General features: G+C 53.6%; 1 long non-coding RNA gene across 1 annotated transcript; it reads right to left on the bottom strand.

Annotated features, from left to right (window-relative positions):
• Positions 1 to 948: 948 nt before the first annotated feature.
• On the bottom strand, positions 949 to 3,040 carry LOC144740454 (uncharacterized). Its single transcript, XR_013589643.1, has 3 exons — positions 2,976 to 3,040; positions 1,889 to 2,006; positions 949 to 1,411 (listed from the first exon to the last, which is right to left on the bottom strand). It is a non-coding gene; the product is annotated as an uncharacterized LOC144740454 (long non-coding RNA).
• Positions 3,041 to 23,341: the final 20,301 nt, after the last annotated feature.

The following is a 23,341-nucleotide window of genomic DNA, read 5'->3' on the forward strand; positions in this document are numbered from 1 at the left end:
AGGGTCGGGATCGAACCCACGACCTCCTGCGTACCAGGCGAGGTAGTTAACGTCTCATCAGGGTCGGGATCGAACCCACGACGTCTTGCGTACCAGGCGAGGTAGTTAACGTCTCATCAGGGTCGGGATCGAACCCACGACCTCCTGCGTACCAGGCGAGGTAGTTAACGTCTCATCAGGGTCGGGATCGAACCCACGAACTCCTGTGTACCAGGCGAGGTAGTTAACATCTCATCAGGGTCGGGATCGAACCCACGACCTCCTGCGTACCAGGCGAGGTAGTTAACATCACATCAGGGTCGGGATCGAACCCACGACCTCCTGCGTACCAGGCGAGGTAGTCAACATCTCATCAGGGTCGGGATCGAACCCACGACCTCCTGCGTACCAGGCGAGGTAGTTAACGTCTCATCAGGGTCGGGATCGAACCCACGACCTCCTGTGTACCAGGCGAGGTAGTTAACTTCTCATCAGGGTCGGGATCGAACCCACGACCTCCTGTGTACCAGGCGAGGTAGTTAACATCACATCAGGGTCGGGATCGAACCCACGACCTCCTGTGTACCAGGCGAGGTAGTTAACATCACATCAGGGTCGGGATCGAACCCACGACCTCCTGTGTACCAGGCGAGGTAGTTAACATCTCATCAGGGTCGGGATCGAACCCACGACCTCCTGCGTACCAGGCGAGGTAGTTAACATCACATCAGGGTCGGGATCGAACCCACGACCTCCTGCGTACCAGGCGAGGTAGTTAACGTCTCATCAGGGTCGGGATCGAACCCACGACCTCCTGTGTACCAGGCGAGGTAGTTAACATCACATCAGGGTCGGGATCGAACCCACGACCTCCTGCGTACCAGGCGAGGTAGTTAACGTCTCATCAGGGTCGGGATCGAACCCACGACCTCCTGCGTACCAGGCGAGGTACACAGAGAGAGACTCACCGTGGCTCAGCAGCTGCAGAGCCCTGCACAGGAGTGGTGCCTCCACTGCTGCTGATGGTGGTGTCGCCCCAGCTGGTGATGGTGGGGGTGGTGGTGGTGGCCTCGCTGGTGGTTGTGGCCTGGATGGTGGTTGTGGCCTGGATGGTGGTGGTGGCCTGGATGGTGGTTGTGGCCTGGATGGTGGTGGTGGCCTGGATGGTGGTGGTGGCCTGGATGGTGGTGGTGGCCTTGCTGGTGGTTGTGGCCTGGATGGTGGTGGTGGCCTTGCTGATGGTTGTGGCCTGGATGGTGGTGGTGGCCTGGATGGTGGTGGTGGCCTGGATGGTGGTGGTGGCCCGATGGTGGTGGGAGTGGCCCTGCTGGTGGTGGTGGCCCGGATGGTGGTGGCCCGGGTGGTGGTGGTGGTTTGTAGCCAGCTGTGAGCCAGCGCCTGCTCAGGCGTCATCCGGAGATTCGGATCCCATCTGTTGGGAGACGCACGGGGAGGGAGGGAGGGGTGGGGGGGGGGAGACGCACACGTGGTGAGAGGGGCAAGGTGAGATGATTTGACAGGGTGGGAGGTGGGAGGAGAGTGGGGGGATGGAGAGGGTGGAAGGGAGTGGTGGTGGGTGGTGAGTGGGTTGCAGATCCGTCAACCCGTATGGTTTTTTCGATATTCTTGTACAGGGTAATTGAGTTTTCAGGTCCGTACGGAGTGCAGCCGTTTCAATTCTGGGTGATAAAAACAATTTGTGTCTATTTGTTTGTGTTTGTTCCTTGTGATGGGACTTTGCAGGATGTACGTTGATATGTATCAGGGTCAGTGAGTGACCAATAAAGGTCTGAATTGGGTCTGTAGTGAGGTAGGGCACTGATAAGGTGTTGACAGGTCTGGGGTGGTGAGTGGGCGTGAGTGGTGTGGGGATGAGTGGTGGTGAGCGAGGGGTGAGCGTGGTTCGTACTGCAGGCAGCGGCTGACAAAGTCCACCAGCTGAGGGTGGTGTCCCTGCAGTGCGCGGTGCAGGGACAGGCTTCCTGGTGGACGCTGCTGGGACAGGTTGTAGGGGAGACCCTCAGAGTCTGCAGAGAGACAGAGAGACACACGCAGAGTCACCCGCCAACACGTCGCCCACATACCCACTCAGCCACTTACCTACCCACCTTCATATACACCTACATACCAACTCACCCACTCACCCACTCACCTACCCACCCACTATCTCACCCACCCACTCACCTACCCAACCACACACTCACCTCCCCACCCACCCACTCACCCACTCACTCACTCAGCCACCCACTGACTCACCTACCTACTCACCTTCCCAACCACTCACCCACCTACTCACCCACTCACTCACCCACCCACCCACTCACTCACCCACCCACCCACTCACCTACCCACCCACCCACTCACCTACCCACCCGCCCGCTCACTCACTCACAAACCCACCTATGCTTCCTAGCGACTTCTACAGAGAGCCCCACCTCCGGGATATTCAGAGACCCCCCCCCCCCCCAGTCCCCCCCCCACAAAAGAATCCTATAAGAGCCTCACTGCCACCCCCCAGCTAACAAGACGGAATGGGTTATGTCGCTGGCGTCAGCCTGCCCGAACCAACTCACCCACTCACCTACCCACACACTATCCCACTCACTCACCTACCTACTCACCTACCCAACAACTCTCTAACCCACCCACCCACTCACTCACCCACTCACTCACCCACCCACTCACTCACTCACCCACCCACTCACCTACCCACCCACCCGCTCACTCACACACCCACACACCCACCCACCCACCCGCTCACCTACCCACCCACCCGCTCACTCACACCCACCCACCCACTCACCCACCCACCCACCCGCTCACCTACCCACCCACCCGCTCACTCACACACCCACACACCCACTCACTCACCCACCCACCCGCTCACCTACCCACCCGCTCACCTACCCACCCACCCACTCACTCACCCACCCACCCACTCACCTACCCACCCACCCGCTCACTCACACACCAGCCTGCCCGAGCCTTCGACTCACCAAAGTAAAGTGTCTTGTTTGGGGCTTCGTCCACCATCTTTTTTGGGGGCATGTCCAGGATCTGCGCACGGTTTCAGACGAAGGCAAAAGGAGGGGTGGGGGGCGGTTACAGCCGGTGTAGCCTCAGCGGGCCCATTGGGGCAAGTGCCATCTGTCAGCGGTGAGTAGTGGCGGAGGCAGCGCCTATTTGAGGCCGGAACTGCGTACAAAGACAACAATCCCCCCTTCCCCTCGTCTTGATTGCTTTTTCATAGCTTTCATGGCTTTATTTTGGTGATTTCGAAAAGTGTATTGGTTTAGCCATGTTTGTTTGTTGTAGTACAGAGTTAGACTGATGGCCTTAATCTAAGTTGTCTTATTGTTGTTGTTGTTTGACTTGCATCCCACTGGGATTTTTGCACACAGCGTTGGTGTACGGTGTTTTTTTCTGCAATATTTTGCTGTCTTTTCTTGGATTTTCTGTTTGCACTCAGTCACATATTCACTTTAAGATGTTTTTTGTTCATGTTGTTTGTTTGTTGCGGTTGCACCCGATTCAAGAGCCGAATGGCTCACAGGGCTATACATAATAAATTAACTTGAACTTGAACTTGTCTTAGCCTTATCTGATTGCTGGGGCAAGTGCTGGTTAATCACAAGCAGCACCTACGAAGGCCAGCACTGTGTACATAGACAACAATCCGCCCCTCTCCTTATTAGCCTCATCTCATTGCTGGGCCAAGTGCGGTTTGTCGCGAGCAGCACCTACGAAGGCCAGCACTGTGTACATAGACAACAATCCGCCCCTCTCCTTATTAGCCTCATCTCATTGCTGGGCCAAGTGCTGTTAGGAGTGAGCAGCACCTACGAAGGCCAGCACTGTGTACAAAGACAACAATCCGCCCCTCTCCTTATTAGCCTCATCTCATTGCTGGGCCAAGTGCTGTTAGGAGTGAGCTGCATCTACGAAGGCCAGCAACATTGTGCACATAGACAACAATCCCTTCCTCCCCGTATTAGCCGTATTTGACTGCTGGGGCAAGTGCTGGTAGCAGCGAGAAGCACCTTTGAAGGCCGGAACGGCACATGAGGGGGTGGGTGCCCAGCGCCACGCCCGGCCACCTTTGGCGTTTGTGGCCGTGAGAGAGAATCCAACTCCATGAGTATGGGTCTCTGTGGGTCTGTATGGTCTCTATGAGTCTCTGTGCAGACCAACAGACCCATACCCATAGAGACCTGCCGGCCCACCCACCATACCTACCGTACCCACCCACCATACCCACCCACCCACTAAACCCACCGTACCCACCCACAGCCCGTACCTCGACGCAGCAGGGCAGGTGTTCTTCGTAGGTCCGTGGATCAAAGAGATCCTTGCCGGTGGCCATCTCGGCCACGGTGCAGCCCAGGGCCCACATGTCCACAGCGCAGGTGACCTGGTAGCCCAGCAGCAGCTCCGGGGCCACGTAGGGCAACGTCCCGCCCACGGTTTGGGCTGCACAGCAACAACAACGACAACAACAACGACAACGACGACAACGAATATGAAGCAGAGGTCGCAAACGGGTTTTGATTCCTTACCCGTACCCGGCCGCACCAGGGTCGCAAACGGGTACCTGTAGCCGGCCGGGTATCGGGTAGGGTACGGGTATCGGGTACCCGATTGCGACCTCTGATATGAAGTCCCTCCGTCAACAGCGACGTGGGTTGAACAGGTTTATTTTTCGGTCGGTTAAACGCGTAGTCGGCTTCTGCGACCGATATGTCACGGCGAAGGTGAGTTTTTGGGTTGGACCGCGTACTCTGGCTTGCCCGCCTGATGATGACGCTCGGCTGTAAGCGCTCGAATTGTAAACGTCGTAGTGGGTTTACATCTCCAGCACACACCGGTTAGCGCTGTGCAAGTGGCAAATGGGCGCGTCCTGTTTACGTGACGCTGAACCTCACCGAGTGGCTGCGTCGGGTGGCGGCGGGTTCGACGACACAACGTTGACATTGACGCGAGTTAACCCTGAACAACAAAAAAAACTCCACGTTCGCAAAGCCACTCGCCTTCATGCTTCAGGTAGAAGCTGCAGCCGAAGTCGGTGACCCTCACTTTGCCGGCCGCGGTGAGCAGAATGTTGTCCTGGACAAAGGGGGAGGGACAGAGAAGGAATTCCACGCTGTGAGGTTACGGCAAGAGAGTGTCCAGCCGGCAGCGGGCCTATCACGCAAAGTGACGCATTGACACCCACACGGGCAGCGAGAGGTAGAGATAGAGGCACGCAGGGGGGTAAAAAAGCTACTTGGACTCGATTTGAAGCTTTCGTGACTGCAGGGATTCATCTTCTTGGTTCTTTCGGTAAAGTCACCACGTGGAAGGGAAGTAATAAACTAATAAAAATAAAACACAATAAAATAATTCTCACGACGTTTCGGCCTACAACGCAAGCAGTCGTCCTCAGGTGAGAGGGCGCGATGACCGCCCCCGCTCCGCTCACCGGCTTGATGTCCCCGTGGACGATGCCCCGTCGCTTGGCGTACAACAGGAAGTGGAGGATGGCCCTGGTGTACTCCCTCAAGCACATCACGCAGATTCGCCCGACGCTCCCTTTGCTCATCACGTCGTTGAGGCTCTTCCTGGCACGACGACGACGACAACCACGACGACGATAATTGTTTTTTTACCCTTCTATCTGGCAACAAAACTGACACCTTTTTTTTTTACAAGGAGTCATGTTTGCATAGACCACAATACCTGCAGCCATAATGCAAACAAATAACACAACTCTGATAATATATGCACTGTCCTTGAAGTTGATTGGTCCACACCCGAGACGGCTTTCTTTAGAGCCTAGTCCCCATTGGTGTTGGAGCAGATGACACCAGAAGGTGTTCAACTCAAACACAGTGCAATATCAGAGTATTGAGAGCTCGGGGTAAGCATTTACACTATGAGATCTCTTTTACCAGTGGCAAAATATAATAGTAGGTTTTTACCCTTTTAACTGGTACAAAACTGACACTGACCACAACACAACTACTTGTGTTGTGGTCATTGCAAACATGATGCCTTGAATAAAGGTGTCAGTTTTGTACCAGTTAAAAGGGTAAAAACCTACATTTAATTGATTTAACGAGGCGAGACATCTTTTGATGAATTGTTAACTATCTTTAAACTCATTAAATAAACTGCGAAAGAAGTTAATTTTGAAAGTTATTAAATAAAGCTATTGGGAAACAAATTAGAAAATTAATCATCCCCCCGCCACCCCACACTCTGCGCAAGAGCACAGAAGTGTGGTCACCACATCTGTGCCTCTATATAAGGAACGAAACAGGTGAAATTCTCCACAAAATCTGGCTGTCGCCTGATGAAGCTGGTTGTAATTACTGGCGAAACGACGTACTCGGAGATTGTAAATGTTGTGGCTTGGCTCTCGAACACAACGATGTGCTGTACCATTATACTACACTATACACTACACACTAGTGCTGTACTAGTAACGAATTGGTACGTTCTGTTTGCGTGACAACCCTTACTAGTTGGCTGTGTCGGATGGTGGCGGGTTTAACGACACAACATTTATATATAACGTAATCTAACCCAAAAATACCTCTATATTGGTCGCAAAAGCCCTGCGTGTAAAACTCAATAAATGTGATGAATCGATAAATCTAGTTGCTTGGGTGGTGGGGGGGGAGGTTCGCGTACTTCAAGAGCTCGACGACGAGGCAATTGTGTCCGCGGAATTTGAACGTGTCCAGGACCCGGATGACTCCGTAGAGATCATCGCTGGCCTTGCCCTGCAGCTCCTTGGCCACCTCCAGCTCCGTCATCTGGCGGGACGCTGTCGAGGGGCTGAACAGCGGGAGGGGGAAGGCCACGAAATCGACGGTGACTCTGTGGGTGACTCTGTGTGGGTCTCTGTGGGTGTCTCTGGGTAACTCTGTGGGTGTCTCTGTTGGTTACTCTGGGTCTCTGGGTCTGGGTGTTTCTGTGGGCCTCTCTGGGTCTCTAAGGGTCTCTAAGGGTTTGGGTGTCTATATGGGTCTCTAAGGGTCTGGGTATCTCTGTGGGTGTGTTTGTGGGTCTCTAAGGGTCTGGGTGTCTCTGTGGGTGTCTCTGTGGGTCTCTAAGGGTCTGGGCGTCTCTGTGGGTCTCTATGGGTCTGCTAGTTTTTAGTTTATACTTAGTAATAGTTGTAAGGCAGTTATTATTTTGTTAGTAAACTTTAGTTCATAGCAGTAGTCTGACGGCAGGTTATTATTTAGTGAGTTAGTTCATAGTAGTAAGTTCTACGGCAGTTATACATTTGTTAGTTCATAGTTAGCAGCAGTTTTACGGCAGTTAGTATTTTTTAGTTAATTAATATTTAACAGTAGTTTTATAGCAGTTAGTATTTTTTTAGTTAGTTCATATTTAACAGTAGTTTTATGGCAGTTAGTGTTATGGCAGTTAGTATTCTGTTAGTTTATAGTTAGCAGTTTTATGGCAGTAAGATTTTGTTAGTTTGTAGTGAGCAGCAGTTTCATGGCAGTTAGTATTTTGTTAGTTCATATTTAGCAGTAGGTTTATGTCCGTATTTTGTTAATTTATAGTTAGCAGAAGTTTTAAGGCAGTTAGTATTCTGTTAGTTTATAGTTAGCAGCAGTTTTATGGCAGTAAGATTTTGTTAGTTTGTAGTGAGCAGCAGTTTCATGGCAGTTAGTATTTTGTTAGTTCATATTCAGCAGCAGGTTTATGTCCGTATTTTGTTAATTTATAGTTAGCAGAAGTTTTACGGCAGTTAGTATTTTGTCAACGAGTCCATAGTGAAAGTTTCACGGCGGTGCCTCCAATCGTTTGATGATTATTGTCCGAGAGCGCGGGCCACCGCGGACTCACCACAAGGGCAGCGACATCATCTTGATGGCCACGTGCGTTTTGGTTTTGTGGTCGAGGCACTGCAGCACCAGTCCCTGGCCTCCCTCGCCGATCAGCTTCTGCACCTCGTAGCGGTAGTGGAGCTGTTCCTTGCGGACCTGGGGAGGCGGAGGAGGAGGCAGGGACCGGTAGTCAGAGTCGTCGCGATCGGAGTACCTGACGCTCAAGGGTGGTGGCAGCAGCGGCAGTCGGGGCTTCCACGGCCGCCATTTTCCACGGCCGCCATTTTCCACGGCCGCCATTTTCCACGGCCGCCATTTTCCACCATGGAGGTTTCTATTTGCTTGGGTGTTAGATTGCGGAGATGTTTAAATGTTTCGTTAAACTCGCCGAATGATTGACTTGAAGCTTTCGTGACTGCAGGAATTAATATGTTTGGGTCTTTCGGTAAAGTCTCGTAGATTGGTTCAAAGAAAGAAATAATAAAAATAACAGAAAACTACGACGTTTCGATCGCAACGCAAGCGGTCGTCTAACTGTTATTTTTATTATTTTCTTTGAACCTACCTACGTGACTTTACCGAAAGACCCAAGAATACCGAATGCCGTTAAAACTTGGGGGGATTGTTCGCCTTTTTGCGTTTATCCATCTAACCCTCAGTAGTAAGACACTGGGTAGTGAGACACTGGCGGTGAGACACTGGTGGTGAGGCACTGGTGGTGAGACACTGGTATTGAGACTAGGCCCTAACAAAGGCTGCTTTCTTTGGTGTAGACCAGGGGTCGGCAACCAAAATAACAAGAAGAGCCATTTCTTTCCAATTCGATACAAAATTCAGTATTTCAAGAGCCGCAATGCATCTGAGTACATACTGTACTCACGTACATATCGTCAAGAAGCAGCCCGTAAAGAGCCGCATGCGGCTCCGGAGCCGTAGGTTGCCGACCCCTGGTGTAGACCAATCAGTATCAAAGGCAATGCCACATATTATCAGAGCATGTTTTTGTCTGCATGCTCACCGCAAGTATGTGTTTCATTTCCAGAAAGGCTACAGCCTATTGCTACGCTGTTAAAGGCCCCACTACTGACCTGCTATGTAGCTCTTCTTTTTCAAGAGTGACCTGGCCATCACGAATCATTGCTCATTACCACCGTGTGGAAATGTGTAGCGGAAGCCAATTGCTCTAAATGTGTGGTGACGTTGTTTCTAAATGTGGAAGAAGAAACAAGTATAACCCGTAAAAACAAAGTTTTTCACTATAAATCCTTTATATGCGTGGCGGCTAGAGTCCTCTCGTCCTCTGGCTTGAGATGGCTGCCACCTCTGGGTCAGATGATTGCATTGCACCATTAAGCAATTGGTAATTAAATATAATATTTTTGTCCTAAAAAGTGTAAAATTTTCACGAACATTAATTGTCACGCACAACGAGTCTGTGTGCAAAATGTCAGCTAGATTGGATCACGGGAAGTGGGTTAAAAAACGACCGAAAGATTTGCACGGTCGTAAGCGCGCAAGCGAACTTAATATAAAGGATTTTAAAACGGAGGACCTGGAAAAATCCACGCAACCACGGGCAGAGAGATAGAGACACAAACTCCAAATATGCAGCAGGCGTCAGGGTCGGTATCGAACCCACGACCTCCTGTATACAAGGCGAGGGAGTTAACATCTCCTGGCCATCACGGCCGACGTCGCTGTGAGTGGATTAGCGAAAGTTTGCTACATATGGTGCGAAATAACTTTAACACATACACAGAGACCCAGATCCTGAGAGACCCACAGACACCCAGACCAATAAAGACCCACACAGATCCTTAGACACCCACAGAGACCCCAGAAACCCGTAACAGAATCTTAACTGTCTGTGTTTGGTGGTGGTGGCAGATTTAACAATTACACATTTATACTCATGCCTTCTAACCCAACAAAAACCTCTGGGTGTCTAATGGTGTCTCTTTGGGTGCCTCTGTGGGTCTCAATGGGAGTGGGTCTCTGGGTGTCTCTGGTTCTCTGTGTGTGTCTCTTTGGGTCTCTATGGGTGTCTCTGTGGGTCTCTATGGGTGTCTCTGTGGGTCTCTATGGGTGTCTCTGTGGGTCTCTATGGGTGTCTCTGGTTCTATGTGGGTCTCTTTGGGTCTTTATGGGTGTCTCTGTGGGTCTCTATGGGTCTCTGTGTGTGTCTGTGGGTCTCTATGGGTGTCTCTGTGTCTCTGTGGGTCTCTGTGTGTGTCTCTGTGGGTCTCTATGGGTGTCTCTGTGGGTCTCTACGGGTGTCTCTGTGTCTCTGTGAGCCTCACAGGGATGTAGTTGTTGTTATCGTCGTCGTAGCCGTCGTTGTTGTTGCCGCCCCGGGGTTTGTCGACCTCGTCGACAGTGAAGAACCAGACTTGTTCCATGGCCGCCAGCTCCAGCTTTTGGCGATGACTCAACTGAGGCCCAAAAAAATTCAGGATCGCTGCACACGTGACAACAACAACAACTTTGAACTATTTCTGTTTTGTTTACATGCCAGGTAATGCCCCCGCTAGAGCTACATCGTCGTCATCATCACGTGGAAACTCTACTCAGACCCACAGAGACCCACAAAAATGCATTTTCGTATCGAACCATAGAGAAACACAGATACCCTTTGAGACCCATACTCACATAGATCAATAGAGACCCATACTCATATAGATCCATAGAGACCCATACTCATATAGATCCATAGAGACCCATACATAGATCCATAGAGACCCATACTCATAAAGATCCATAGAGACCCATACTCATAGAGATCCATAGAGACCCACAGAGATCCATGCTGATAAGAGACCCATACTAAAATTAAACTATATATTTTTTATTTTGGCAGGTAAGGCCCCACTGAAGTGGCTGATATTATCTTCATCACATGGAAATATATAGTGGCAGCCAAATACTGTATACCCATGCAACATGGCAATCATGACATTCCTCATGCAACATGGCCGCCCTAAAGACCCCCATGCAACATGGCCGCCGTGACATCCCCCACGTAACATGGCCATAGTGACGTCCCCCATGCAACATGGCCGTAGTGATGTACCCCATGCAACATGGCTGCCGTGACAGCCCCCATGCAAAATGGCCACAATGAAGTCCCCCATGCAAAATGGCTGCCACAAAGTCCCCTAAGCAACATGGCCGCCGTGAAGTCCCCCATGCAAAATGGCGGTAGTGACTTCCCCCCCCCCCATTCACCGTGGCCACGTTTGCTCTCACTGCTGTTCTCACCTCGAGGCGATTTGCTGCGGATGGGGCCGGTGCCGGCTGCGGACAGCGCGCTCCACGTGTTGACAGAGACTCCCTCCCTCCTCCTCGCTCCAGCTTGGCTCGTCTGCACGCACATACACACACAGACAATATTGGAGCATGCTCCTCTACACACACAGACTTCAAATAAACATATTCTTAGGTGTTTTCGGTAAAGTCACGTAGGTAAAAAAATTAAAATTAATAAAAGTAAAATAAAATAAAAATCACGACGTTTCGGAGGCAACACAAGCTTCCGTCTTAAGGTGGAACCGTCACAGCACGATAGCTGTATCAAGTGAGAGGAGCTTGTGTTGCCTCCGAAACGTCGTGATTTTTATTTTATTTTTATTTTACTTTTATTAATTTAAATATTTTACCTACGTGACTTTACCGAAAAAACCTAAGAATATGAATCCTTGCAGTCACGAAAGCTTCAAATCTAGATTCAAATAAACAGTAGGCGTCAGGGTCGGGGTCGAACCCACGATCTCCTGTATACCAAGTGAGATTGTTAACATCTCCTAGCCACCGTGGTGCCACACAGTCGTGTACAGGCATCACAAACACTCACTACATCTCGCGGAGGATCGTTGCGCGGTTCGGTTCGCAAGTGCGAGTTGTAAGTCGACGTTGAACAAATATATATTTCATAGAAGCTCGTTCGTAAGTGAGGGTGGTGTTTGTAAGTGTGGGTGGTGTTCGTAAGTGAGGGTGGTGTTGGTAAGTGTGGGTGGTGTTCGTAAGTGTGGGTGGTGTTGGTAAGTGTGGATGGTGTTCATCAGTGCTGGTGGTGTTCGGAAGTGTGGGTTGTCTTTGAGTTGTGCGCCTTTTGGCATCATCTGGTCCAACACCATGTGAGACTAGGCTCTAAGGAAAGCTGTCTCGGGTGTGGACCAATCAACTTCAAGGACAGTGCATACATTATCAGAGTTATGTTTTTTGTTTGCATTATGACTGCAGGTATTGTGGTCTATGTAAACATTTCTCCTTGTAAAAAAGGTGTCAGTTTTGTTGCCAGATAGAAAGGTAAAAAAAAAATAATCAGTGTGGGTGGTGTTTGTAAGTGAAGGTGGTGTTTGTAAGTGAGGGTGGTGTTCGTAAGTGCTGGTGGTGTTGGTAAGTCGAGAGTAGGGGCCCATGCGTACCTCCATGGTGTTGATGCTCAGAGTGGCTTCTCTCACGCAGCAGTCTCCAAGGTCTCTGTGAGGAAAGCTGTGGGAGGGGGGGAAGGGGGTGGAGATGGTGGAGAGAGTCACAACATGAACTCACATCCTCACCACGGACCCAGCCTCACCAATAACCCACAACAGGCAACCACACACTCACCACGAACCGCTATCCTCACCACGAACTCACATGGACTCACATCCGCACCATGGACCCAGCCTCTCCAATAACCCACAACACGCACCACAAACCCACAACACGCACCACGAACCCACAACATGGACCTACACACTCACCACGAACCCACAACACGCACCACGAACCCACAACACGGACCCACACACTCACCGCAAACTCACAACACGGACCCACAAACTCACCACGAACCCACAACACGGACCCACACACTCACCACGAACCCACAACAGGGACCCACACACTCACCACGAACCCACAACACGGACCCACACACTCACCTCGAACCCACAAAACGGACCCACAAACTCACCACGAGCCCACAACACAGACCCACACACTCACCTCGAACCCACAACACGGACCCACACACTCACCACGAACCCCAAACAGGGACCCACACACTCACTACGCACCCACACCCTCACCACGAAACCACAAAACTCACCACGAACCCACAACAGGCAACCACACACTCACCACGAATTCATAACACGAACTCACATGCTCACCACGAACCCACACACTCACCACGAACCCACAACAGGGACCCACACACTCACCACGCACCCACAACACGGACCCACAAACTCACCACGCACCCACAACACGCACCCACACACTCACTACGCACCCACATCCTCACCACAGACCCACAACACTCACCACAAAACCCACAACACTCACCACACACTCACCACGAACCCACAAAACTCACCTCGTCAAACGTTTCGCTCGGATGGCTTCAGCAGAAGTCGTTCGAAAGGCGACGATGACGAAGCTGCAGCAGCTGCAAGTGTCAGAAGCTGCCGTCTCCTTCACGCGCGTCAACAACTCTGAGGAAGCACGTGGCGATTGCGACGTCACCGGTGACGTCTCAGTGCGAGGGGCGTGACCACGCCCCCTTTAGACACGCCCCTCCGAGTGACGTAACAGCACGCGACCACGCCCCCGGAAGTCACCTCCCGCCCCTCCTTTTTGGGCGCCCCCCCCCCCACCTCCATCCCCAGCTTCTACTTCCGCTTCCGGTCGGGGCGAATGGCGGGAAAAATCTGAAGCCTGCGTGGGCCTCCTCGAGGTCTACTCAGCCTGAAGATGTCTCCACGGGGCTCTGTGTGAGGTGAGTCTGTGGGTCTCTGTGTGTGTCTGTGTGAGGTGGGTCTCTGTGTGGTGAGTCTGTGGGTCTCTGTGTGGTGAGTCTGTGGGTCTCTGTGTGGTGAGTCTGTGGGTCTCTGTGTGGTGAGTCTGTGGGTCTCTGTGTGTGTCTGTGTGTGGTGAGTCTGTGTGTCTCTGTGTGGTGAGTCTGTGGGTATCTGTGTGGTGAATCTGTGGGTCTCTGTGTGGTGAGTCTGTGGGTCTCTGTGTGGTGAGTCTGTGGGTCTCTGTGTGAGGTGAGTCTGTGGGTCTCTGTGTGAGGTGAGTTTGTGGGTCTCTGTGTGGTGAGTCTGTGGGTCTCTGTGTGAGGTGAGTCTGTGGGTCTCTGTGTGAGGTGAGTCTGTGGGTCTCTGTGTGAGGTGAGTTTGTGGGTCTCTGTGTGGTGAGTCTGTGGGTCTCTGTGTGAGGTGAGTTTGTGGGTCTCTGTGTGAGGTGAGTCTGTGGGTCTCTGTGTGGTGAGTCTGTGGGTCTCTGTGTGGTGAGTCTGTGGGTCTCTGCGTGGTGAGTCTGTGCGTCTCTGTGTGATGAGTCTGTGGGTCTCTGTGTGGTGAGTCTGTGGGTCTCTGTGTGGTGAGTCTGTGGGTCTCTGTGTGGTGAGTCTGTGGGTCTCTGTGTGGTGAGTCTGTGGGTCTCTGTGTGGTGAGTCTGTGGGTCTCTGTGTGGTGAGTCTGTGGGTCTCTGTCTGAGGTGAGTCTGTGGGTCTCTGTGTGGTGAGTCTGTGGGTCTCTGTGTGGTGAGTCTGTGGGTCTCTGTGTGAGGTGAGTCTGTGGGTCTCTGTGTGGTGAGTCTGTGGGTGTCTGTGTGGTGTGTGGGTCTCTGTGTGTGTCTGTGTGAGGTGGGTCTCTGTGTGGTGAGTCTGTGGGTCTCTGTGTGGTGAGTCTGTGTGTATCTGTGTGAGGTGAGTCTGTGGGTCTCTGTGTGGTGAGTCTGTGGGTCTCTGTGTGGTGAGTCTGTGGGTCTCTGTGTGAGGTGAGTCTGTGGGTCTCTGTGTGGTGAGTCTGTGGGTGTCTGTGTGGTGAGTGTGTGGGTCTCTGTATGGTGAGTCTGTGGGTGTCTGTGTGGTGAGTCTGTGGGTCTCTGTGTGGTGAGTCTGTGGGTCTCTGTGTGGTGAGTCTGTGGGTCTCTGTGTGAGGTGAGTCTGTGGATCTCTGTGTGTGGTGAGTCTGTGGATCTCTGTGTGAGGTGAGTCTGTGGGTCTCTGTGTGGTGAGTCTGTGCGTCTCTGTGTGGTGAGTCTGTGGGTCTCTGTGTGGTGAGTCTGTGGGTATCTGTGTGGTGAGTCTGTGGGTCTCTGTGTGTGGTGAGTCTGTGGGTCTCTGTGTGGTGAGTCTGTGGGTCTCTGTGTGGTGAGTCTGTGGGTCTCTGTGTGGTGAGTCTGTGGTTCTCTGTGTGTCTGTGTCTGGTTAGTCTGTGAGGTGAGTCTGTGTGATGAGTCTGTGGGTCTCTGTGTGGTGAGTCTGTGGGTCTCTGTGTGTGGTGAGTCTGTGGGTCTCTGTGTGGTGAGTCTGTGGGTCTCTGTGTGGTGAGTCTGTGGGTCTCTGTGTGATGAGTGTGTGAGTCTCTGTGGTGAGTGTGTGGGTCTCTGTGTGGTGAGTCTGAGACTCTGTGGGTGTCTCTACATTTCCACACGATGATGATGATGATGTTATCAACCACTTAGTTGAGCTTCTATCATTTGTAATAGCCAGCGCTACATAGCTCCTTACCTGGTAACATTTAAATCATTTAGTTTAGTATCTTTGTGGCTCTCTGTGTGTGTCTCTCTGGGTGTCTGTGGGTCTCTATGTATATCTATGGATCTGTGTGTCTCTATGGGTATCTATGTATTTCTATGGGTCTTTGTCTTTACGATTATCTGTGTATTTATATGGGTTTCTATGTATCTCTATGAGTCTCTATGCATTACTATGGGTCTCTGTGTCTCTATGGGTCTCTGTGTATCTTTTTGGGTCTCTATGTAACACTCTGGGTCTCTATGGGTCTCTGCGTTTCCCTGGATATCTGTGTGTCTCTATCGGTCTCCATGTATCTCTATGGGTCTCTATGTATCATTATGGGTATCTGTGTGTCTCTATCGGTCTCTATGTATCTCTATGGGTCTCTGTGTCTCTATGTATCACTATGGGCCTTTATGTATCTCTATGGGTCGCTAAGGGTCTCTATGTATCACTAGGCTAGGTGCAGGAGGAGGAGGTCACGGGACAGACCCAGCAGGTGCCATGGGTTGACTGCTGTGCCAGGCTAGGTGCAGGAGGAGGAGGTCACGGGACAGACCCAGCAGGTGCCATGGGTTGACTGCTGTGCCAGGCTAGGTGCAGGAGGAGGAGGTCACGGGACAGACCCAGCAGGTGCCATGGGTTGACTGCTGTGCCAGGCTAGGTGCAGGAGGAGGTCACAGGACAGACCCAGCAGGTGCCATGGGTTGACTGCTGTGCCAGGCTAGGTGCAGGAGGAGGAGGTCACGGGACAGACCCAGCAGGTGCCATGGGTTGACTGCTGTGCCAGGCTAGGTGCAGGAGGAGGAGGTCACGGGACAGACCCAGCAGGTGCCATGGGTTGACTGCTGTGCCAGGCTAGGTGCAGGAGGAGGAGGTCACAGGACAGACCCAGCAGGTGCCATGGGTTGACTGCTGTGCCAGGCTAGGTGCAGGAGGAGGAGGTCACGGGACAGACCCAGCAGGTGCCATGGGTTGACTGCTGTGCCAGGCTAGGTGCAGGAGGAGGAGGTCACGGGACAGACCCAGCAGGTGCCATGGGTTGACTGCTGTGCCAGGCTAGGTGCAGGAGGAGGTCACAGGACAGACCCAGCAGGTGCCATGGGTTGACTGCTGTGCCAGGCTAGGTGCAGGAGGAGGAGGTCACGGGACAGACCCAGCAGGTGCCATGGGTTGACTGCTGTGCCAGGCTAGGTGCAGGAGGAGGAGGTCACGGGACAGACCCAGCAGGTGCCATGGGTTGACTGCTGTGCCAGGCTAGGTGCAGGAGGTCACGGGACAGACCCAGCAGGTGCCATGGGTTGACTGCTGTGCCAGGTTAGGTGCAGGAGGTCACAGGACAAACCCAGCAGGTGCCATGGGTTGACTGCTGTGCCAGGCTAGGTGCAGGAGGAGGAGGTCACGTGACAGACCCAGCAGGTGCCATGGGTTGACTGCTGTGCCAGGCTAGGTGCAGGAGGAGGTCACGGGACAGACCCAGCAGGTGCCATGGGTTGACTGCTGTGCCAGGCTAGGTGCAGGAGGAGGAGGTCACGTGACAGACCCAGCAGGTGCCATGGGTTGACTGCTGTGCCAGGCTAGGTGCAGGAGGAGGCCACGTGACAGATCCAGCAGGTGCCATGGGTTGACTGCTGTGCCAGGCTAGGTGCAGGAGGAGGAGGTCACGTGACAGACCCAGCAGGTGCCATGGGTTGACTGCTGTGCCAGGCTAGGTGCAGGAGGAGGAGGTCAGGTGACAGACCCAGCAGGTGCCATGGGTTGACTGCTGTGCCAGGCTAGGTGCAGGAGGAGGAGGTCACAGGACAGACCCAGCAGGTGCCATGGGTTGACTGCTGTGCCAGGCTAGGTGCAGGAGGAGGAGGTCACGGGACAGACCCAGCAGGTGCCATGGGTTGACTGCTGTGCCAGGCTAGGTGCAGGAGGAGGAGGTCACGGGACAGACCCAGCAGGTGCCATGGGTTGACTGCTGTGCCAGGCTAGGTGCAGGAGGAGGTCACAGGACAGACCCAGCAGGTGCCATGGGTTGACTGCTGTGCCAGGCTAGGTGCAGGAGGAGGAGGTCACGGGACAGACCCAGCAGGTGCCATGGGTTGACTGCTGTGCCAGGCTAGGTGCAGGAGGAGGAGGTCACGGGACAGACCCAGCAGGTGCCATGGGTTGACTGCTGTGCCAGGCTAGGTGCAGGAGGTCACGGGACAGACCCAGCAGGTGCCATGGGTTGACTGCTGTGCCAGGTTAGGTGCAGGAGGTCACAGGACAAACCCAGCAGGTGCCATGGGTTGACTGCTGTGCCAGGCTAGGTGCAGGAGGAGGAGGTCACGGGACAGACCCAGCAGGTGCCATGGGTTGACTGCTGTGCCAGGCTAGGTGCAGGAGGAGGTCACGGACACAATTGCAACGTTCTGTTGAGTCCGCTTATTTATTAGCAACAACAATCGATAAACAAACAATGGTCTAGATGTATATGTACACATTATTACATTATAACTTTATCTTATCTCGATCCTAACTCTTCACACGAACACGTGGCTAGGCAGGCTCTAGTCCATTGGGTGGTGAGTGTGGTGAGTGTGGTGAGTGTGGTGTGGTGAGTGTGGTGTGGTGTGGTGAGTGTGGGTGTTGAGTGTGGTGTGGTGGGGTGGTGTGGTGAGTGTGGTGTGGTGAGTGTAGGGGGTGAGTGTGGTGTTGTGAGTGTGGGTGGTGAGTGTGGGTGGTGAGTGTGTGTGGGTGGTGAGTGTGGGTGGTGAGTGTGGGTGGTGAGTGTGGGTGGTGAGTGTGGGTGGTGAGTGTGGGTGGTGAGTGTGAGTGGTGAGTGTGGTGAGTGTGGGTGGTGAGTGTGTGTGGTGAGTGTGGGTGGTGAGTGTGGGTGGTGAGTGTGGGTGGTGAGTGTGGGTGGTGAGTGTGGTGAGTGTGAGTGGTGAGTGTGGTGAGTGTGGGTGGTGAGTGTGTGTGGTGAGTGTGGGTGGTGAGTGTGTGTGGTGAGTGCGGGTGGTGAGTGCGTGTGGTGAGTGTGAGTGGTGAGTGAATGTGGGTGGTGAGTGTGTGTGGTGAGTGTGAGTGGTGAGTGTGGTGAGTGTGGGTGGTGAGTGCGTGTGGTGAGTGCGAGTGGTGAGTGAGTGTGGTGAGTGTGTGAGGTGAGTGTGGGTGGTGAGTGTGGGTGGTGAGTGTGGGTGGTGAGTGTGAGTGGTGAGTGAGTGTGGTGAGTGTGTGGTGAGTGTGTGTGGTGAGTGTGGGTGGTGAGTGTGGGTGGTGAGTGTGGGTGGTGAGTGAGTGTGGTGAGTGTGAGTGGTGAGTGTGTGTGGTGAGTGTGGGTGGTGAGTGTGGGTGGTGAGTGTGGCTGGTGAGTGTGGTGAGTGTGGTGAGTGTGGGTGGTGAGTGTGGGTGGTGAGTGTGGTGAGTGGGTGGTGAGTGTGGGTGGTGAGTGTGGTGAGTGGGTGGTGAGTGTGGGTGGTGAGTGGTGAGTGTGGGTGGTGAGTGTGAGTGGTGAGTGTGTGTGGTGAGTGTGGGTGGTGAGTGTGGGTGGTGAGTGTGGGTGGTGAGTGTGGGTGGTGAGTGTGGGTGGTGAGTGTGAGTGGTGAGTGTGTGTGGTGAGTGTGGGTGGTGAGTGTGTGTGGTGAGTGTGGGTGGTAAGTGTGGTGAGTGTGGGTGGTGAGTTGGTGGTGAGTGTGGTGAGTGTGGGTGGTGAGTGTGGCTGGTGAGTGTGGTGATTGTGGGTGGTGAGTGTGGGTGGTGAGTGTGGTGAGTGTGGGTGGTGAGTGGGTGGTGAGTGTGGTGAGTGAGGGTGGTGAGTGAGTGTGGTGAGTGAGTGTGGTGAGTGTGGGTGGTGAGTGTGGGTGGTGAGTGTGGGTGGTGAGTGTGGATGGTGAGTGTGGTGAGTGTGGGTAGTGAGTGTGAGTGGTGAGTGTGGGTGGTGAGTGTGTGTGGTGAGTGTGGTGAGTGTGGGTGGTGAGTGTGGGTGGTGAGTGTGTGTCGTGAGTGTGGGTGGTGAGTGTGGGTGGTGAGTGTGTGTGGTGAGTGTGTGTGGTGAGTGTGGGTGGTGAGTGTGGGTGGTGAGTGTGTGTGGTGAGTGTGGGTGGTGAGTGTGGTGAGTGTGGGTGGTGAGTGGGTGGTGAGTGTGGTGAGTGTGGGTGGTGAGTGTGGCTGGTGAGTGTGGTGAGTGTGGGTGGTGAGTGGGTGGTGAGTGTGGTGAGTGAGGGTGGTGAGTGAGTGTGGTGAGTGAGTGTGGTGAGTGTGAGTGGTGAGTGTGGGTGGTGAGTGTGGGTGGTGTGTGTGGTGAGTGTGGGTGGTGAGTGAGTGTGGTGAGTGTGGGTGGTGAGTGTGTGTGTGTGGTGAGTGTGTGTGTGGTGTGTGTGGGTGGTGAGTGAGTGTGGTGAGTGTGTGTGGTGAGTGTGAGTGGTGAGTGTGAGTGGTGAGTGTGGGTGGTGAGTGTAGTGAGTGTGGGTGGTGAGTGTGGTGAGTGTGGGTGGTGAGTGGGTGGTGAGTGTGGTGAGGGTGGTGAGTGAGTGTGGTGAGTGAGTGTGGTGAGTGTGGGTGGTGAGTGTGGGTGGTGAGTGTGGCTGGTGAGTGTGGGTGGTGAGTGTGGTGAGTGAGTGTAGTGAGTGTGGGTGGTGAGTGTGGTGAGTGTGGGTGGTGAGTGGGTGGTGAGTGTGGTGAGTGTGGTGAGTGAGTGTGGTGAGTGTGGGTGGTGAGTGTGGGTGGTGAGTGTGGCTGGTGAGTGTGGGTGGTGAGTGTGGTGAGTGTGGGTGGTGAGTGGGTGGTGAGTGTGGGTGGTGAGTGTGGGTGGTGAGTGTGGCTGGTGAGTGTGGTGAGTGTGGTGAGTGTGGGTGGTGAGTGTGGGTGGTGAGTGTGGTGAGTGGGTGGTGAGTGTGGGTGGTGAGTGTGGTGAGTGGGTGGTGAGTGTGGGTGGTGAGTGGTGAGTGTGGGTGGTGAGTGTGAGTGGTGAGTGTGAGTGGTGAGTGTGGGTGGTGTGGGTGGTGAGTGTGGGTGGTGAGTGTGGTGAGTGAGTGTGGTGAGTGTGGTGAGTGTGGGTGGTGAGTGTGGGTGGTGAGTGAGTGTGGTGAGTGTGGTGAGTGTGGGTGGTGAGTGTGGTGAGTGTGGGTGGTGAGTGAGTGTGGTGAGTGTGGGTGGTGAGTGTGTGTGTGGTGAGTGTGTGTGTGGTGTGTGTGGGTGGTGAGTGAGTGTGGTGAGTGTGTGTGGTGAGTGTGAGTGGTGAGTGTGCGTGGTGAGTGTGAGTGGTGAGTGTGTGTGGTGAGTGTGGGTGGTGAGTGTGTGTGTCGTGAGTGAGTGTGGTGAGTGTGGGTGGTGAGTGTGGGTGGTGAGTGTGAGTGGTGAGTGTGGGTGGTGAGTGTGAATGGTGAGTGTGGTGAGTGAGTGTGGTGAGTGAGTGTGGTGAGTGTGGGTGGTGAGTGTGGGTGGTGAGTGTGGGTGGTGAGTTTGTGTGTGGTGTGTGTGTGTGGTGAGTGAGTGTGGGTGGTGAGTGTGGTGAGTGTGGTGAGTGTGGGTGGTGAGTGTGAGTGGTGAGTGTGGGTGGTGAGTGTGGGTGGTGAGTGTGGGTGGTGAGTGTGGGTGGTGAGTGTGGGTGGTGAGTGAGTGTGGTGAGTGTGGGTGGTGAGTGTGGTGAGTGTGGGTGGTGAGTGTGGTGAGTGTGGTGAGTGTGGGTGGTGAGTGTGGGTGGTGAGTGTGGGTGGTGAGTGTGGGTGGTGAGTGAGTGTGGTGAGTGTGGGTGGTGAGTGTGGTGAGTGTGGGTGGTGAGTGTGGGTGGTGAGTGTGGGTGGTGAGTGTGGGTGGTGAGTGTGGGTGATGAGTGTGGTGAGTGTGTGTGGTGAGTGAGGTGAGTGTGTGTGGTAAGTGTGAGTGGTGAGTGTGGGTGGTGAGTGTGTGTAGTGAGTGTGGGTGGTGAGTGTGTGTGGTGAGTGTGGGTGGTGAGTGTGTGTGGTGTGTGTGTGTAGTGAGTGTGAGTGGTGAGTGTAGTGAGTGTGGGTGGTGAGTGTGGGTGGTGAGTGTGGGTGGTGAGTGTGGGTGGTGAGTGTGTGTGGTGTGTGTGTGTAGTGAGTGTGAGTGGTGAGTGTAGTGAGTGTGGGTGGTGAGTGTGGGTGGTGAGTGAGTGTGGTGAGTGTGAGTGGTGAGTGTGTGTGGTGAGTGTGAGTGGTGAGTGTGGGTGGTGAGTGTGGGTGGTGAGTGTGGGTGGTGAGTGTGGTGAGTGAGTGTGGTGAGTGAGTGTGGTGAGTGAGTGTGGGTGGTGAGTGTGGTGAGTGTGGGTGGTGAGTGTGTGTGATGAGTGTGTGTGGTGAGTGTGAGTGGTGAGTGTGTGGTGAGTGTGAGTGGTGAGTGTGTGTAGTGAGTGTGAGTGGTGAGTGTAGTAAGTGAGAGTGGTCAGTGTGGGTGGTGAGTGTGTGTGGTGAGTGTGTGTGGTGAGTGTGAGTGGTGAGTGTGGGTGGTGAGTGTGTGTAGTGAGTGGTGAGTGTAGTGAGTGTGAGTGGTGAGTGTAGTGAGTGTGGGTGGTGAGTGTGGGTGGTGAGTGTGGGTGTTGAGTGTGTGTGGTGTGTGTGTGTAGTGAGTGTGAGTGGTGAGTGTAGTGAGTGTGAGTGTGGGTGGTGAGTGTGTGTAGTGAGTGTGAGTGGTGAGTGTAGTGAGTGTGGGTGGTGAGTGTGTGTGGTGTGTGTAGTGAGTGTGAGTGGTGAGTGTAGTGAGTGTGAGTGTGGGTAGTGAGTGTGTGTGGTGAGTGTGGGTGGTGAGTGTGTGTGGTGAGTGTGTGTGGTGAGTGTGTGTGTAGTGAGTGTGAGTGGTGAGTGTAGTGAGTGTGAGTGTGGGTAGTGAGTGTGAGTGGTGAGTGTGGGTGGTGAGTGTGTGTGGTGTGTGTGTGTAGTGAGTGTGAGTGGTGAGTGTAGTGAGTGTGGGTGGTGAGTGCGGGTGGTGAGTGTAGTGAGTGCGGGTGGTGAGTGTGAGTGGTGAGTGTGGGGAGTGTGGGTGGTGAGTGTGTGTGGTGAGTGTGGGTGGTGAGTGTGGGTGTGATGAGTGTGGGTGGTGAGTGAGTGTGGGTGGTGAGTGTGGGTGGTGAGTGTGGTGTGGTTGGTGTGGTGAGTGTGGTGTGGTGTGTGTGGTGAGTGTGTGGTGAGTGTGTGGTGTGTGTGGTGTGTGTGGTGTGTGTGGAGAGCGTGGTGAGTGTGTGGTGTGTGTGTGTGGTGAGTGTGAGTGGTGAGTGTGGGTGGTGAGTGTGGGTGGTGAGTGTGGGTGGTGAGTGTGGTGAGTGAGTGTGGTGAGTGAGTGTGGGTGGTGAGTGTGGTGAGTGTGGGTGGTGAGTGTGTGTGATGAGTGTGTGTGGTGAGTGTGAGTGGTGAGTGTGTGGTGAGTGTGAGTGGTGAGTGTGTGTAGTGAGTGTGAGTGGTGAGTGTAGTAAGTGAGAGTGGTGAGTGTGGGTGGTGAGTGTGTGTGGTGAGTGTGAGTGGTGAGTGTGGGTGGTGAGTGTGTGTAGTGAGTGGTGAGTGTAGTGAGTGTGAGTGGTGAGTGTAGTGAGTGTGGGTGGTGAGTGTGGGTGGTGAGTGTGGGTGGTGAGTGTGGGTGGTGAGTGTGGGTGTTGAGTGTGTGTGGTGTGTGTGTGTAGTGAGTGTGAGTGGTGAGTGTAGTGAGTGTGAGTGTGGGTGGTGAGTGTGTGTAGTGAGTGTGAGTGGTGAGTGTAGTGAGTGTGGGTGGTGAGTGTGTGTGGTGTGTGTAGTGAGTGTGAGTGGTGAGTGTAGTGAGTGTGAGTGTGTGTGGTGAGTGTGGGTGGTGAGTGTGTGTGGTGAGTGTGTGTGGTGAGTGTGTGTGTAGTGAGTGTGAGTGGTGAGTGTAGTGAGTGTGAGTGTGGGTAGTGAGTGTGAGTGGTGAGTGTGGGTGGTGAGTGTGTGTGGTGTGTGTGTGTAGTGAGTGTGAGTGGTGAGTGTAGTGAGTGTGGGTGGTGAGTGCGGGTGGTGAGTGTAGTGAGTGCGGGTGGTGAGTGTGAGTGGTGAGTGTGAGTGGTGAGTGTGGGGAGTGTGGGTGGTGAGTGTGT

Source organism: Lampetra planeri, unplaced genomic scaffold (genome assembly GCF_965212315.1).
Source record: "Lampetra planeri unplaced genomic scaffold, kcLamPlan1.2.h2 scaffold_217, whole genome shotgun sequence".
Taxonomy (NCBI): domain Eukaryota; kingdom Metazoa; phylum Chordata; class Hyperoartia; order Petromyzontiformes; family Petromyzontidae; genus Lampetra; species Lampetra planeri.